This window comes from Salmo salar, chromosome ssa07, assembly GCF_905237065.1.
Source record: "Salmo salar chromosome ssa07, Ssal_v3.1, whole genome shotgun sequence".
Classification (NCBI taxonomy): domain Eukaryota; kingdom Metazoa; phylum Chordata; class Actinopteri; order Salmoniformes; family Salmonidae; genus Salmo; species Salmo salar.
In genome coordinates this window covers 66,773,498-66,786,556 of record NC_059448.1, presented here as the reverse complement: position 1 = coordinate 66,786,556, position 13,059 = coordinate 66,773,498, and the positions used below count along the sequence as shown (strand labels likewise).

Sequence of the window (13,059 nt, the reverse complement as noted above, 5' to 3'; positions counted from 1 at the left end):
ACCCCGTCTGTCCAGCTACTCTACTGAACCCCGTCTGTCCAGCTACTCTACTGAACCCTGTCTGTTCAGCTACTATACTGAACCCTGTCTGTCCCAGCTACTCTACTGAACCCTGTCTGTTCAGCTACTCTACTGAACCCTGTCTGTTCAGCTACTCTACTGAACCCTGTCTGTCCAGCTACTCTACTGAACCCTGTCTGTCCAGCTACTCTACTGAACCCTGTCTGTTCAGCTACTCTACTGAACCCTGTCTGTCCAGCTACTATACTGAACCCTGTCTGTCCAGCTATTATACTGAACCCTGTCTGTCCAGCTACTATACTGAACCCTGTCTGTCCAGCTACTATACTAAACCCTGTCTGTCCAGCTACTCTTCTGAACCCTGTCTGTCCAGCTACTCTACTGAACCCTGTCTGTCCAGCTACTATACTGAACCCTGTCTGTTCAGCTACTATACTGAACCCTGTCTGTCCAGCTACTATACTGAACCCTGTCTGTCCAGCTACTATACTGAACCCTGTCTGTCCAGCTACTATACTGAACCCTGTCTGTCCAGCTACTATACTGAACCCTGTCTGTCCAGCTACTCTTCTGAACCCTGTCTGTTCAGCTACTATACTGAACCCCGTCTGTCCAGCTACTATACTGAACACTGTCAGTTCAGCTAACTACTGAACCCCGTCCGTTCAGCTACTATACTGAACCCTGTCTGTCCAGCTACTATACTGAACCCTGTCTGTCCCAGCTACCCTACTGAACCCCTGTCTGTCCAGCTACTATACTGAACCCTGTCTGTTCAGCTACTCTACTGAACCCTGTCTGTCCAGCTACTATACTGAACCCTGTCTGCCCCAGCTACTATACTGAACCCTGTCTGTCCAGCTACTCTACTGAACCTTGTCTGGCCCAGCTACTATACTGAACCCTGTCGTCTAGCTACTATACTGAACCCTGTCGCAGCTACTCTACTGAACCCTGTCTGTCCAGCTACTATACTGAACCCTGTCTGCCCAGCTACTATACTGAACCCTGTCTGTCCAGCTACTCTACTGAACCTTGTCTGTCCCAGCTACTATACTGAACCCTGTCTGTCCAGCTACTCTACTGAACCCGTCTGTCCCAGCTACTATACTGAACCCCTGTCTGTTCAGCTACTATACTGAACCCTGTCTGTTCAGCTACTCTACTGAACCCTGTCTGTTCAGCTACTCTACTGAACCCCGTCTGTCCAGCTACTATACTGAACCCTGTCTGTTCAGCTACTATACTGAACCCTGTCTGTCCAGCTACTATACTGTACCCTGTCTGTCCAGCTACTATACCGAACCCTGTCTGTCCAGCTACTCTACTGAACCTTGTCTGTCCCAGCTACTATACTGAACCCTGTCTGTCCAGCTACTCTACTGAACCCTGTCTGTCCCAGCTACTATACTGAACCCCGTCTGTTCAGCTACTATACTGAACCCCTGTCTGTTCAGCTACTCTACTGAACCCCTGTCTGTTCAGCTACTCTACTGAACCCTGTCTGTCCAGCTACTATACTGAACCCCTGTCTGTTCAGCTACTATACTGAACCCCTGTCTGTTCAGCTACTATACCGAACCCTGTCTGTCCAGCTACTATACTGAACCCTGTCTGTCCAGCTACTATACTGAACCCTGTCTGTCCAGCTACTATACTGAACCTTGTCTGTTCAGCTACTATACTGAACCCTGTCTGTCCAGCTAATCTACTGAACCCTGTCTGTTCAGCTACTATACTGAACCCCTGTCTGTTCAGCTACTATACTGAACCCTGTCTGTCCAACTACTATACCGAACCCTGTCTGTCCAACTACTATACTGAACCCTGTCAGTCCCAGCTAATCGACTGAACCCTGTCCGTTCAGCTACTATACTGAACCCTGTCTGTCCAGCTACTATACTGAACCCTGTCAGTCCCAGCTACCCTACTGAACCCTGTCTGTCCAGCTACTATACTGAACCCTGTCTGTTCAGCTACTCTACTGAACCCTGTCTGTCCAGCTACTATACTGAACCCTGTCTGTCCCAGCTACTCTACTGAACCCTGTCTGTCCAGCTACTCTACTGAACCCTGTCTGTCCAGCTACTATACTGAACCCTGTCTGTCCAGCTACTATACGGAACCCTGTCTGTCCAGCTACTATACTGAACCCTGTCTGTCCAGCTACTATACTGAACCCTGTCTGTCCAGCTACTCTACTGAACCCTGTCTGGCCCAGCTACTATACTGAACCCTGTCTGTCCGGCTACTATACTGAACCCTGTCTGTTCAGCTACTCTACTGAACCCTGTCTGTTCAGCTACTATACTGAACCCTGTCTGTCCAGCTACTATACTGAACCCTGTCTGTTCAGCTACTATACTGAACCCTGTCTGTCCAGCTACTATACTGAACCCTGTCTGTCCAGCTACTATACTGAACCCTGTCTGTTCAGCTACTATACTGAACCCTGTCTGTCCAGCTACTATACTGAACACTGTCAGTCCCAGCTAATCTACTGAACCCTGTCCGTTCAGCTACTATACTGAACCCTGTCTGTCCAGCTACTATACTGAACCCTGTCAGTCCCAGCTACCCTACTGAACCCTGTCTGTCCAGCTACTATACTGAACCCTGTCTGTTCAGCTACTCTACTGAACCCTGTCTGTCCAGCTACTATACTGAACCCTGTCTGCCCAGCTACTATACTGAACCCTGTCTGTCCAGCTACTCTACTGAACCCTGTCTGTCCCAGCTACTATACTGAACCCTGTCTGTCCAGCTACTATACTGAACCCTGTCTGTTCAGCTACTCTACTGAACCCTGTCTGTCCAGCTACTATACTGAACCCCGTCTGTCCCAGCTACTATACTGAACCCTGTCTGTCCAGCTACTCTACTGAACCCTGTCTGTCCCAGCTACTATACTGAACCCTGTCTGTCCAGCTACTCTACTGAACCCTGTCTGTCCCAGCTACTATACTGAACCCTGTCTGTCCAGCTACTATACTGAACCCTGTCTGTTCAGCTACTCTACTGAACCCTGTCTGTTCAGCTACTCTACTGAACCCTGTCTGTCCAGCTACTATACTGAACCCCTGTCTGTTCAGCTACTATACTGAACCCTGTCTGTTCAGCTACTATACTGAACCCTGTCTGTCCAGCTACTATACTGTAACCCTGTCTGTCCAGCTACTATACTGAACCCTGTCTGTCCAGCTACTCTACTGAACCCTGTCTGTCCCAGCTACTATACTGAACCCTGTCTGTCCAGCTACTCTACTGAACCCTGTCTGTCCCAGCTACTATACTGAACCCTGTCTGTTCAGCTACTATACTGAACCCTGTCTGTTCAGCTACTCTACTGAACCCTGTCTGTTCAGCTACTCTTACTGAACCCTGTCTGTCCAGCTACTATACTGAACCCTGTCTGTTCAGCTACTATACTGAACCCCTGTCTGTCCAGCTACTATACTGAACCCTGTCTGTCCAGCTACTATACTGAACCCTGTCTGTCCAGCTACTATACTGAACCCTGTCTGTCCAGCTACTATACTGAACCCTGTCTGTCCAGCTACTATACTGAACCCTGTCTGTCCAGCTAATCTACTGAACCCTGTCTGTTCAGCTACTATACTGAACCCTGTCTGTCCAGCTACTATACTGAACCCTGTCTGTCCAACTACTATACCGAACCCTGTCTGTCCAACTACTATACTGAACCCTGTCAGTCCCAGCTAATCGACTGAACCCTGTCCGTTCAGCTACTATACTGAACCCTGTCTGTCCAGCTACTATACTGAACCCTGTCAGTCCCAGCTACCCTACTGAACCCTGTCTGTCTAGCTACTATACTGAACCCTGTCTGTTCAGCTACTCTACTGAACCCTGTCTGTCCAGCTACTATACTGAACCCTGTCTGTTCAGCTACTATACTGAACCCTGTCTGTTCAGCTACTATACTGAACCCTGTCTGTCCAGCTACTATACTGAACCCTGTCTGTCCAGCTACTATACTGAACCCTGTCTGTCCAGCTACTCTACTGAACCTTGTCTGTCCCAGCTACTATACTGAACCCTGTCTGTCCAGCTACTCTACTGAACCCTGTCTGTCCCAGCTACTATACTGAACCCTGTCTGTTCAGCTACTATACTGAACCCTGTCTGTTCAGCTACTCTACTGAACCCTGTCTGTTCAGCTACTCTACTGAACCCTGTCTGTCCAGCTATTATACTGAACCCTGTCTGTTCAGCTACTATACTGAACCCTGTCTGTCCAGCTACTATACTGAACCCCGTCTGTCCAGCTACTATACTGAACCCCTGTCTGTCCAGCTACTATACTGAACCCTGTCTGTCCAGCTACTATACTGAACCTTGTCTGTTCAGCTACTATACTGAACCCTGTCTGTCCAGCTACTCTACTGAACCCTGTCTGTCCAGCTATTATACTGAACCCTGTCTGTTCAGCTACTATACTGAACCCTGTCTGTCCAGCTACTATACCGAACCCTGTCTGTCCAACTACTATACTGAACCCTGTCTGTCCAACTACTATACTGAACCCTGTCTGTCCAGCTACTATACTGAACCCTGTCTATTCCAGCTACTATACCCAACCCTGTCTGTCCAGCTACTATACTGAACCCTGTCTGTCCAACTACTATACTGAACCCTGTCTGTCCAGCTACTATACTGAACCCTGTCTGTCCAGCTACTATACTGAACCCTGTCTGTCCAGCTACTATACTGAACCCTGTTTGTCCTAAAGTCACTATGCAGTCCCAGAGCCCTTCAGAGTCAGATTGTGACCTAAGAGACAGAGAGAGAGGAGAGAGAGGGAGGTGCTTCTGTTCCCAACCAAGGATGGCCTACAGCAGCACCTAGATCTTCTGCACACATTCTGTCAGACATGGGGCCTGACAGTAAATCTCAGTAAGACAAAAATAATGGTGTTCCAAAAAAGGTCCAGTTGCCAGGACCACAAATACAAATTCCATCTAGACACCGTTGCCCTAGAACACACAAAAAACTATATGTACCTTGGCCTAAACATCAGTGCCACAGGTATCTTCAACAAAGCTGTGAATGATCTGAGAGACAAGGCAAGAAGGGCCTTCTATGCCATCAAAAGGAACATAAAATTTGACATACCAATTAGGATCTGGCTAAAAATACTTGAATCAGTTATACAACCCATTGCCCTTTATGGTTGTGAGGTCTGGGGTCCGCTCACCAACCAAGAATTCACAAAATGGGACAAACACCAGATTGAGACTCTGCATGCAGAATTTGGCAAAAATATTATCTGCGTACAACGTAAAACACCAAATACTGCAGAGCAGAATTAGGCCAATACCCGTTAAATTCTACAACCACCTAAAAGGAAGCGATTCCCAAACCTTCCATAACAAAGCCATCACCTACAGAGAGATGAACCTGGAGAAGGCCAAAAAGATCATCAAGGACAACAACCACCCGAGCCACTGCCTGTTCACCCCGCTATCATCCAGAAGGCGAGGTCAGTACAGGTGCATCAAAGCTGGGACCGAGAGACTGAAAAACAGCTTCTATCTCAAGGCCATCAGACTGTTAAACAGCCATCACTAACACAGTGAGGCTGCTGCCTACATACAGACTTGAAATCATCGGCCACTTAATAAATGGATCACTAGTCACTTTAATAATGCCACTTTAATAATGTTTACATATCTTGCATTACTCATCTCATATGTATATACTGTATTCTATACTATCTATTCTATCTTAGCCTATGCCGCTCTGTCATTGCTCATCCATATAGTTATATATTCCTATTCCATTCCTTTACTTAGATTTGTGTGTATTAGGTATTTGTTGTGGAACTGTTAGATTACTTGTTAGATATTACTGCACTTTCGGAACTAGAATCACAAGAATTTTGCTACACTCACAGTAACATCTGCTAACCATGTGTATGTGACCAATACAATTTAATTTGATGTGAAGAGTCCCCTAAGCAAGCTGGTCCTGGGGCTCTGTTCACAAACACAAACAGACCCCACAGAGCCTCAGGACATTAACACAATTAGACCCAACCAAATCATGAGAAAACAAAAAAATAATTACTTGACACATTGGAAAGAATTACCAAAAAACTGAGCAAACTAGAATGCTATTTGGCCCTAAACAGAGAGTACACAGTGGCAGAATACCTGACCACTGTGACTGACCCAAACTTAAGGAAAGCTTTGACTATGTACAGACTCAGTGAGCATAGCCTTGCTATTGAGAAAGGCCGCCGTAGGCAGACCTGGATCTCAAGAGAAGACAGGCTGTGTGCACACTGCCCACAAAAGGAGGTGGAAACTGAGCTGCACTTCCTAACCTTCTGCCAAATGTATTGTATTAGAGACACATATTTCCCTCAGATTACACAGATCCACAAAGAATTTCAAAACAAATCCAATTTTGATAAACTCCCATATCTACTGGGTGAAATACCACAGTGTGACATCACAGCAGAAAGATTTGTGACCTGTTGCCACAAGAAAAGGTCAACCAGTGAAGAACAAACACCATTGTAAATACAACCCATATTTATGTTGATTTATTTTCCCTTTTGCACTTTAACTATTTGACATAATGACATTTGAAATGTCTTTATTCTTTTGAAACTTTTGTGAGTGTAATGTTTAATGTAAATGTTTTTATTGTTTATTTCACTTTTGTTTATTATCTATTTCACTTGCTTTGGCAATGTAATCATATGTTTCCCATGCCAATAAAGCCCCTTGAATTGAAATGAAAATTGAGAGGAGGCAGAGAGAAGGCAGAGAGCAGGAGACACAGTGCCCATCCACGTACTTCTGATGTGCCTGTATCCGCCCTCTGTCTGAGCCCACAGAGAGAGAAGAGAGAGGTACTATCTACACTGGACAAAAATAGAAACGCAACATGTAAAGTGTTGATCCCATGTTCCATGAGTTGAAATAAAAGATCACAAAATGTTCCATACGCACAAAAAGCTTATTTCTCTCAATTTTTGTGCACAAATTTGTTTGCATCCCTCTGAGTGAGCATTTCTCCTTTGCCAAGATAATCCATCCATCTGACAAGTGTGGCATATCCAGAAGCTGATTAAACAGCATGATCATTATACAGGTGCACCTTGTGCTGGGGACAATAAAAGGCCACTTTAAAATGTGCTGTTTTGTCACACAACACAATGCCACAGACGTCTCAAGTTTTGAGGGGAGTATGTAATTAGCATGCTGGCTGCAGGAATGTCCACCAGAGCTGTTGCCAGAGAATTGTATGTTCATTTCTCTACCATAAGCTGCCTTCAACTTAATTTGAGAGAATTTGGCAATACGTCCAACCATCCTCATAACCCGTGTGGCTCAGTTGGTAGAGCATGGTGTTTGCAACGCCAGGGTTGTGGGTTCGATTCCCACAGGGAACCAGTACGGGGGGAAAAAATGTATGAAATGTATGCATTCACTACTGTAAGTTGCTCTGGATAATAGCGTCTGCTAAATGACTAAAAAAAATAAAAAAATAACTGCAGACCTTGTGTTGTGTGGGTGAGCAGTTTGCTGAGGTCAACATTGTGAACTGAGTGCCCCATGGTGGGTTATGGTATGGGCAGGCATAAGCTACAGACAACAAACACAATGGCGATTTCAATGCACAGACATATAGTGATGAGATCCTGAGGCCCATTGCCGTGCCATTCATCTGCCTCCATCTCCTCATGATTCAGCATGATAATGCACGGCCCCATGTCGCAAGGATCTGTACACAACTCCTGGAAGCTGAAATAGGGGATGAGTGATGACTAACAGAGGAGGGTGCATTTCAGTATAAATGAGGAATAACTCAGGATTCTCCAGCTGAGCAGCTTCCAGCATATATCATCTGATACCCTGCTGCTGCTGCAGTCCTCCTCACACTCTCTTCTGGCTGGCTGACAATATTAGCATGTTCTGCCTGTTAGGCTAGCAGGAGCTCTAGGAACGACTCAGTGATTCATAAAGACTTAGACAACAGCTTTTGTACTGTAGCCTAGCAGTATGTCAGACCCAGCCCTGGCACTTGACCACTGCATAATCTCACTTATCAACAGCTACTGTACTTTGCAAATGTAAGTGGTCCAATTTATGAGGCTGCTTGGAGGCTGTATTATCTTCCTAACCTAATGTGTCATGAAGTCCCTCCTCTATAATCCACACAGAATAGAATGCAATAGAATACATTGGAATGCAATAGAATAGAATAGAATGGAATGCAATGCAATAGAATAGAATAGAATGGAATGCTATAGAAGAGAATGGAATAGAATAGAATAGAATGCAATGCAATAGAATAGAATAGAATGGAATGCTATAGAAGAGAATGTAATAGAATAGAATAGAATAGAATAGAATGCAATGCAATATAATAGAATGGAATGCTATAGAAGAGAATGGAATAGAATAGAATAGAATAGAATGCAATGCAATAGAATAGAATAGAATGGAATGCTATAGAAGAGAATGGAATAGAATGGAATGTAAATCTTCCTCAGAGCACCACTGATATTGTTCTAGTGGATCCAGAGGCATAGTGAATATGATGAAGACAAGACTGTAAGCATCTTCTACTCTCGTCTACTATCTCTGATCAAGTCCTGAGAGTTGGTTTTCTCTGTCATTCTGTAATCTGATCAACAGGACACCCGTATTTAGGTCAGCCTAGTATTAAACTGCCTGCCTGGCCCACTGACTGAGTGGGTGTCTGTTTTTCCTGGCTGAATGCAGAGAAACACCACAGTAATAATACTGACCTTAATATGTCTGCTTCATTTCTTTTCAGATTTGTATTCTGACTTCTGAATTATCCAGAGAAATATATAGTCCTGGAGTGTATGAAAAGTAATCACCACAATGTCCTTTCCACTGATATAAAATATCTTCAATAATGACATGTTTGTTTCTCAAACACCGACAATATTAAATGAAAGCTATAAACATCCTATAATACCTGTGGTAATAATATTGTGCATGGCAGTTTGCTGATTGTTTTCCCATCTGCTTATGTGCAACTGAATTGACAACAACCAATATGGCCAGAGTTTAGTGGTATGTTCACTGTCATTGCCTCTAATTAGGCTGTGCTACATCAATGAAGGACAGCCTAGAAGGTACGCCCCAAGCCAGCCCACCGTAGGACAGTTACATATATGATTATTACATACTGCAGGAGTCTGGTTAAATACCGGGTTACAGGACAGCCCCTGCCCAATGAGCCCTTGACGCATCCTCCTTCAATTTCACCTTGCCTCTCCTCAATGCTGAGCTGCAGGGTGCCCTCCCAAAATGAGACTTTCACAAACAACTTAGACGAGTAACTTGCCCACATTCATTTTTCAGAAGCCTATTCAATTTAGCAAAGTGCAGATGTGTAAATATCATGAAAAAAAATGAAGGCGTTCATCGGTCGAAAAGTGACTGCACATTACCCTCACACGCACCTCCCTTCGACTATGATGAGTACGGACGGACCTGCAGTACTGACTATTCTGCATTGCGGTAGCATACTCCGAAGCATTGCAGAATTATCCCTGTCCTGGTCCGTCTTAAAATCCCTCATTGCAATCCCCTAAAACCGACTAAATCTACAGTCCCTATTCTACATGCATTATGCTCATGCCGTTTCAGCCTTACCTGTGAAATAGAATGAAACGGTATTTCAAATTATCCGCATAGCATGAACACCTGGATCAAAACCGCATTGTCCCACAACCAAGCGCGAGGAGCAGCGCGTGCGTTTCAACTTTTCTATTGGAGGAGAGCCTATGACTGGCGGTGGTCGTCGGAAGGACGAGGAAGCGCATATGTGATCGCTATTGGAAGAGGAGGATGCAGGGAGGAAGCCAGCATTGCGCACCGGCGGCGGTATCTGTCCCTGCAAAGCAAACCGACAAAGTAATCACATCAGCATTCTACTGTAGGCCTACACGAGCAGTAGCCTACATGATCAGCAGCCTACAATTTCGGGAAAATATTTATATTTGTAAAGATCTTAAACATGTTCTCTGGCCACATTGTAATAATAACAGATATGTTGATATATATTGGACATTTATTGTCTCAATGTGCTGCCATGTGCCATGCATTTTAAATGATGCATTAATAACAAATGGTTAACTTTTTGAAACAGAGCATGAAACCCATTTTCAAAAACGACAACAGCAGGGCCTTTAATTGAACAAAGAGGAAGTCCAGAAACATATGTGGAAGGTGTGTGGAGGGGTGATGGGATGAGAGAGGTGGTAGAGGTGGGTGGAGGGGGGATGGGATGAGAGAGGTGGTAGAGGTGAGTGGAGGGGTGATGGGATGAGAGAGATGGTAGAGGTGAGTGGAGGGGTGATGGGATGAGAGAGGTGGTAGAGGTGTGTGGAGGGGTGATGGGATGAGAGAGGTGGTAGAGGTGAGTGGAGGGGTGATGGGATGAGAGAGGTGGTAGAGGTGTGTGGAGGGGTGATGGGATGAGAGAGGTGGTAGAGGTGGGTGGAGGGGTGATGGGATGAGAGAGGTGGTAGAGGTGTGTGGAGGGGTGATGGGATGAGAGGTGGTAGAGGTGTGTGGAGGGGTGATGGGATGAGAGGTGGTAGAGGTGTGTGGAGGGGTGATGGGATGAGAGAGGTGGTAGAGGTGTGTGGAGGGGTGATGGGATGAGAGAGGTGGTAGAGGTGTGTGGAGGGGTGATGGGATGAGAGAGGTGGTAGAGGTGTGTGGAGGGGTGATGGGATGAGAGAGGTGGTAGAGGTGGGTGGAGGGGTGATGGGATGAGAGAGGTGGTAGAGGTGAGTGGAGGGGTGATGGGATGAGAGAGGTGGTAGAGGTGTGTGGAGGGGTGATGGGATGAGAGAGGTGGTAGAGGTGTGTGGAGGGGTGATGGGATGAGAGAGGTGGTAGAGGTGTGTGGAGGGGTGATGGGATGAGAGAGGAGGTAGAGGTGTGTGGAGGGGTGATGGGATGAGAGAGGTGGTAGAGGTGGGTGGAGGGGTGATGGGATGAGAGAGGGGGTAGAGGTGTGGAGGGGTGATGGGATAGAGAGGTGGTAGAGGTGGGTGGAGGGGTGATGGGATGAGAGAGGTGGTAGAGGTGAGTGGAGGGGTGATGGGATGAGAGAGGTGGTAGAGGTGGGTGGAGGGGTGATGGGATGAGAGAGGTGGTAGAGGTGAGTGGAGGAGTGATGGGATGAGAGAGGTGGTAGAGGTGTGTGGAGGGGTGATGGGATGAGAGAGGTGGTAGAGGTGAGTGGAGGGGTGATGGGATGAGAGAGGTGGTAGAGGTGTGTGGAGGGGTGATGGGATGAGAGAGGTGGTAGAGGTGAGTGGAGGGGTGATGGGATGAGAGAGATGGTAGAGGTGAGTGGAGGGGTGATGGGATGAGAGAGGTGGTAGAGGTGTGTGGAGGGGTGATGGGATGAGAGAGGTGGTAGAGGTGAGTGGAGGGGTGATGGGATGAGAGAGGTGGTAGAGGTGAGTGGAGGGGTGATGGGATGAGAGAGGTGGTAGAGGTGAGTGGAGGGGTGATGGGATGAGAGAGGTGGTAGAGGTGTGTGGAGGGGTGATGGGATGAGAGAGGTGGTAGAGGTGAGTGGAGGGGTGATGGGATGAGAGAGGTGGTAGAGGTGGGTGGAGGGGTGATGGGATGAGAGAGGGGGTAGAGGTGTGGAGGGGTGATGGGATGAGAGAGGTGGTAGAGGTGGGTGGAGGGGTGATGGGATGAGAGAGGTGGTAGAGGTGAGTGGAGGGGTGATGGGATGAGAGGTGGTAGAGGTGGGTGGAGGGGTGATGGGATGAGAGAGGTGGTAGAGGTGAGTGGAGGGGTGATGGGATGAGAGAGGTGGTAGAGGTGTGTGGAGGGGTGATGGGATGAGAGAGGTGGTAGAGGTGAGTGGAGGGGTGATGGGATGAGAGAGGTGGTAGAGGTGTGTGGAGGGGTGATGGGATGAGAGAGGTGGTAGAGGTGAGTGGAGGGGTGATGGGATGAGAGACATGGTAGAGGTGAGTGGAGGGGTGATGGGATGAGAGAGGTGGTAGAGGTGTGTGGAGGGGTGATGGGATGAGAGAGGTGGTAGAGGTGAGTGGAGGGGTGATGGGATGAGAGAGGTGGTAGAGGTGAGTGGAGGGGTGATGGGATGAGAGAGGTGGTAGAGGTGAGTGGAGGGGTGATGGGATGAGAGAGGTGGTAGAGGTGTGTGGAGGGGTGATGGGATGAGAGAGGTGGTAGAGGTGAGTGGAGGGGTGATGGGATGAGAGAGGTGGTAGAGGTGTGTGGAGGGGTGATGGGATGAGAGGTGGTAGAGGTGTGTGGAGGGGTGATGGGATGAGAGAGGTGGTAGAGGTGGGTGGAGGGGTGATGGGATGAGAGAGGTGGTAGAGGTGGGTGGAGGGGTGATGGGATGAGAGAGGTGGTAGAGGTGTGTGGAGGGGTGATGGGATGAGAGAGGTGGTAGAGGTGTGTGGAGGGGTGATGGGATGAGAGAGGTGGTAGAGGTGGGTGGAGGGGTGATGGGATGAGAGAGGTGGTAGAGGTGTGTGGAGGGGTGATGGGATGAGAGAGGTGGTAGAGAGGTGTGGAGGGGTGATGGGATGAGAGAGGTGGTAGAGGTGGGTGGAGGGGTGATGGGATGAGAGAGATGGTAGAGGTGGGTGGAGGGGTGATGGGATGAGAGAGGTGGTAGAGGGGTGTGGAGGGGTGATGGGATGAGAGAGGTGGTAGAGGTGTGTGGAGGGGTGATGGGATGAGAGAGGTGGTAGAGGTGAGTGGAGGGGTGATGGGATGAGAGAGGTGGTAGAGGTGTGTGGAGGGGTGATGGGATGAGAGAGGTGGTAGAGGTGGGTGGAGGGGTGATGGGATGAGAGAGGTGGTAGAGGTGAGTGGAGGGGTGATGGGATGAGAGAGGTGGTAGAGGTGCGTGGAGGGGTGATGGGATGAGAGAGGTGGTAGAGGTGAGTGGAGGGGTGATGGGATGAGAGAGGTGGTAGAGGTGTGTGGAGGGGTGATGGGATGGGAGAGGTGG

At 47.7% G+C, this 13,059-nt stretch overlaps 1 protein-coding gene across 1 annotated transcript in view; it reads right to left on the bottom strand.

Moving 5' to 3' along the window:
* LOC106609732 (contactin-1) overlaps positions 1-9,833 on the bottom strand; it is a 37,811-nt gene extending 27,978 nt beyond the window's left edge. Inside the window, exon 1 of the mRNA XM_045722493.1 lies at positions 9,690-9,833. The gene's annotated coding sequence lies outside the window, so the exon portion shown is untranslated. The remainder of the gene's footprint in view (positions 1-9,689) is intronic.
* Positions 9,834-13,059: the final 3,226 nt, after the last annotated feature.